The sequence below is a fragment of the Mustela nivalis genome (assembly GCF_964662115.1).
Source record: "Mustela nivalis genome assembly, chromosome: 6".
NCBI classification, from domain to species: Eukaryota; Metazoa; Chordata; class Mammalia; order Carnivora; family Mustelidae; genus Mustela; species Mustela nivalis.
The window spans coordinates 38,779,999-38,785,311 of NC_139025.1; the positions used below are offsets into that span (position 1 = coordinate 38,779,999).

Below are 5,313 nucleotides of genomic sequence, written 5' to 3' on the forward strand. Positions count from 1 at the left end.
TTTATTTAAAAATTCAAATAGCTCTGTCTTTCAAGAGGGGTAATGCTTTGCCAGACTTAGTTTCCCTTCCGAAGATTCTTGGGTTCACTGATTGAATAAAACAAAAACAACTGTTGTGTGAGAAAACGGCAGGTTCTGCAAATGAGCAGAGGAGACCACAATGCCCGCTGTGTATGAAACAGCATCTCGGGGCTGCCGGCACCATTCGTTAGGAATTGCCTTGGGGATAAACACAGACTAGTGACTAAACAATGATGTCACACAATTGTTTTAAACAAATGAACCAAAAAGGCAATTTGTGCCACATTCCAACTAGGTCATAAAACTTCATTTAAGAAGTTTTGACCCGAGGATTTCCCTAAGCCTTTCCTAATACTTTGTTTTGACTCCTCTCTCCTTGGGCTGTAATTCAAAACAGTGCAGCCCAATCTCGTTTTCAGTGTTTCTGGTGAAATCTGGCCCTTTACTTCAGAAGAGTGCTGAAGTGTCAACACATAATCAAGAGACTGTTTCCAGACGCTCAACACTATAGAGAAAGACCCGACAGGGGAAGGGACAAAAACAGGAATGTGGTGAACACTGTGAGATCATGGGATCACCGAGGAGTAAACGTGAGCCAGGAGGGAGGAGGAGAGAGAAGTGAGAAGGGAGAGGAGATGGAAGACCAACGTGTGGTTTCGAGAAGAACCCTAAGACTCAGTTTTGGGGAAAATCTGCCAGCCCGCACATGTTCACAAGATCTCTCCGCTGCCAGGTAAGCCTTTTTGGTGAATACGGAGAAAGTTCTAGACCGAGGGCCTGGGGAAGGCTGCAGCGAGGAGAAGCATTACTAGAGACGGAAGAGGACAATCCAGAGTTCCGATGTGTGACGTCACTGGTTTCTCAGTCACTAGACGATGGTGGGCTGGATGGGGCAGGCCACGTGGATTGTTCGGGGACCTTACTCGTTTTGCAGCAGGCTCACTTTGCAGGCCTCCTCTCGGACACCCCTCTCCCTGATCCATCAGACCCACAGTCTTGGTCCTGCGATACTTGACCAAGTCAGAGGGATTCTTGGGCCAGCGGCGCTCACAGCACGTTGGTAGCCAGCAAATGACGCCACTTCTGTAAGACAGCACAGTTTAGGTTTTTGATCAATTCTTGACCACTCTATTTTATGTCCAACTCTATTTTAATTAACATGACTTCAGAAGATAGAACAAGGGACGGATCCTGGAAATGCACATTTTACCACTGGCAAGTATAGTGGGTCAGGAACTACCTGCAATGTGTATGCTGTGCCCACGTACCATCATTTTTTGGGAGATGGCTATTGCTTATGGGGGTTCCAGCCCTGGGCCTAGTTCACCAGACCAGACCTCTGTCACAGCTATTTCCCATCAGAAACCTTTTTGGCCCGGATGGGTCAAGCTGAGAATTCCTAATCTACCAGAAGTAAGTGCAAATATCTCTTTCTAACCTTACTTTCTTCCCATAAGTTATTAGGATAAAAGAAGAAAAATCTGACTATCTGACAATAAATATTTCAAAGGAGCACTCAGTGAAGGTTCTGGTGCAGTTTGGGGGGGCGGGACATAGAAAGTAGTGCTAGAAGACAGCAGTGTTCAAACTTTTCCTATGACTCCACCTTTTATAAAGATGCCTCAAAGGCCAAATCATCACTGCCATCATCATCATCACTGAGTCCATCTCCACCCCTCAGCCCTGCAAAAGGTTTCACTGAACACCATTTGAAAACCTCCACCTTAAGAAAATGAGGCCCAGAGAAATTGTGTGCCATACCCCAGCATGCTAGCTCATGGGTGACAGGACTGGGACCACAGCCCTTTTGCCCGTGGAAGCATGTGCTCATTACCTGGAAGACACCACATCACCAAAAATGGATGGCAGAGACTCCAGTAATTTTCAGTGTAAGAGAGACCCTGTCTGACTCAACACACACACAAAGGTGTTTTCAAGCCCTCCAAGCACATGCAGCCAGGCTAAAACTCTTTGCAGCATTCCTATTAACATGTAGTGGACTGTGTCTCCAGGAACTGGTAGGACTTCTCCTCCAGCCCAACATGAGGTCCGGGCTATCGAGACGGTGTGAGAAAGCGAACAAGCCAGACACGTACGGTGTGTGTATTCTTAGGTACTCTTGAGCCGATTCCACAGTAGTGTCAGCCTTCTCCACTCTGGGCAGGACTTAAATCAGGCATGCCATCACATTGCTGGGCAAGGATTTAGTTCCTTTTTCTTTTCCCAAGGAGAATAGGGAGAAAGGATAGAAAACAACTCCACATAATAGCGTGGTTATTTTAAAGCTTTGTCCAGTTCACCCACATACTGACTACCAGTTAAGTAAGTTTTACAATAATTCTGTGAGAGCATAAGAGCAATAGTTCCCTTATTCTGCAAACAAGGAGAGGAAGGAGAGAGAGGTCACATGATTTGCCCAAGGCCACTCTGTCAGTTGGTGACAGCTGGGATGATCAGTCCCTGACTGAAGGAGGAATACTCCATTTTCTCTTCCAGCAGATTCTAGACTGGATTCGGGTTCTGTCCTTCAGGGAACAGGTTGTAGACCCAAACCGAGGGACTGTTCCAGTCTGAAGAAACAGAACCGAGAAGACATTTCCATGACGCAGGAAAAAACCACCACTGTAGAAAAAGGATAACAGACATCACAGAATTCCCTCTGTCCTTGGGTTTACAGGCCATCTATATCCAAATATAGACTTACATTTGGTGAATAAATAAGTTGTAGTACCATAGATTTGCATACTCTCTAGTGGCTGAAACTCCCTTTCCCTCTGAAGGGTTTTACATGAGTTTAATTCACCCCTGAAATAAGGTTGAACAAACTTTTTAAACGAAGAGTGGATGCTCTGAAAGGAAAGATCCATGGTCGTGCCAAAGCAAACCCCGAAGTGAGAGGGCTAATTTGGCAGCTGTCAGGACAGATCAGTGCATGGAGGGAGAAGCGGGTGGAAGGGAGGACGCTCTGTCTACAAGGACAAAGCAGGGCATGTGAGTCCAATTTTCCAAGCTTCTCCTCTTCCAGGGGGAGCCACCCCTCAACCCCCACATGCCTTTCCACCTCGTCTGATGGAAGCAGAATGCAACCTCCCGCACAGAGTCATTTCTAATTTCACTGGCATTACTAGGGCCTGAGACATCCACGCTCAGAAGTCCTGAAATAACACAGGTTTCTCTGCAGCTTGTCTGAGCACTCCTGGAATTCCTTTAAAATGCAGAAGGATGAGTAACCCTGGGTTCATTTGTGCAACGAGGGCCTGGGAAAGGCCCAGACGCAAGACGCCAGCAGTGCAAATTTTGTAAAGCGAATCTAGTGAGCAAGCTATTCCTTCTCAGATCCCAACCTGTTGAGAATTAAGATGTCTTTCCGGCCACGCAGGCATTCCTGCTTCAGTTGTACCTGCGGCTTCAGGAAACGGCAAGGTGGGACAGCCCGCATCAACCCCAAAGCATCATGGCTCAGGCGGAACCAAACTTGGTTACAAAGGCTTTTCATATAAGGCATCGCTTCCTACTCTAAGAAGAGTTTCTGGTCATCCCAGAAGGGATCCTGGGAACTTCAGAACCTTAAAGTAAATATGAATACCAAAGAACAAACTCAAGTGTTTAGGGGAAGACAATTTCCTTCCATCTCTTTCTCAGGGCCCAACGTCCACAGCCCCCTGACAACTCTGGGGAGCTCATCCTCCCTTGTTTACGGGGAACTGGAAAGCTGTCCTTGGTGTGGCAGCTGACTAATCCATTGACCTTGGGCTAATCATTTAATTTGGGATTGGTAATTCATAGTCAAAGTCATGATTACTGTGATCTGACAGAAGTAAGCCTGCCTGGGCATGGGGACCCAAGGGTTGTAATTTTAAGGATTTATTTCTTGGGAGTGGAGGCAAAAAGCCGATGGAAATAAAGCAGCCCAGATTTGAATGCCTTAGCTGTGAGTTTTACCAAGACTCCCACACCTTCCGACAAGGGCTCCCACACCTTCCAACAGGGGCTCCCATATCCTTCCACAAGCCCTGAGGGCTTTCTCGTGGGCCTGGGAAGGCATAACCCATGTTAGCCCAGACATCTAGAAGCAGAGGTGTACGGTTCATCAGACTACACATGGGACACTTGGAAGACTTTGGAGAAATGAACTTTTTGCTCACCATTGTCTCACCAGAGCAATCTTCTGGAAACTTTAATGCTCTCATCCCTTGCTTAAAATGGCTTTCTACTGTTCTGAAATAAAAGCCGAACTCCACAATAGTTTACACATCCCCGAGTGATCCAGCCCCTCCCTGCCTCTCGGGATCCCTGCTTGCCTTCTTCCCTTTCATCCAGCCTCAAGGACGCTACTGCATTTCCTTCGGTGACCAAGCCCTAGCTTGAGCACTCCATTGCCCCTCTTGCCTTTTTAAATATGTTTCTTTCAGTGCTCAGCTCAAATATCACTTCCTCTAAGAGCCCTCCCCCAATCTTCCCCTATTCCATCAGATAAAACCTAGAGTTCTTGTAGACCCCCCTATTCTTTTCCTTTAGGGCCTTTATCACGGTTGGTAATTGCATACTTACCTGTGTTCTTATCAGATTCCTTCCAGACTCACCCACCAGATTTTAAGCAGTATCTATTTGCCATGGTATCTCTGATGTCTACCAACTACCAAGTGCCTGGCACATACCAGATACAAGATCCAGCGATCTCACTAGGATGAAGGTGATGTTAAGTGGAAGACAGCAAACTTATTCTAGAAATTGAGAACACTGTCATGATCCGCACCTGTGGGCCTTATTGGGCAACTGCCTCTGATACTCCAGCTAGCCCAACACCTGCTTTTGGAGGGACGCTAATACCTGTGAATAAAACAAATCCATTCTTTTGTTTTGGTTGTTGAGAACACTTGGGGAATTTGAGAAGAGATGAAATCCCAAACTTCCTTGTTTACTTGCCTTAAGCAGAGACCCAGCCTGAACACCTTCCACCACCTGCCCTGTCTCTGGGGAGTGCACAGGGTGAAGTGAGGGAGGCTGTGTGGGGACAATCTGGCCTGACTGTGGGATCCAATACAGCAGATACATTAAAATATGCTGATGTGGAGTTATGTGTCTTCAATCACTGAGGGCAAAAACCCAGAGAAAGATGGTTTAAAATAAAGCATTCATACAGAGCCAAGAATGTCCCTGAGTCAATAGTCCTAGCCCCTTCTCAGTCTGCTTGTGAGGCCCTGGGTCTCAGATGGACCTGCCACCTAGAGATTACTGTCCACTAAACCCAACTGACATTGATCAAGCACAGACTGTATACAGTAGGAGCTC

At 46.7% G+C, this 5,313-nt stretch overlaps 1 long non-coding RNA gene across 1 annotated transcript; it reads left to right on the forward strand.

The window, feature by feature from the left end:
* Positions 1 to 420: 420 nt before the first annotated feature.
* On the forward strand, positions 421 to 5,090 carry LOC309866895. Its single transcript, XR_014312861.1, has 3 exons — positions 421 to 754; positions 1,191 to 1,434; positions 4,588 to 5,090. It is a non-coding gene; the product is annotated as an uncharacterized lncRNA (long non-coding RNA).
* Positions 5,091 to 5,313: the final 223 nt, after the last annotated feature.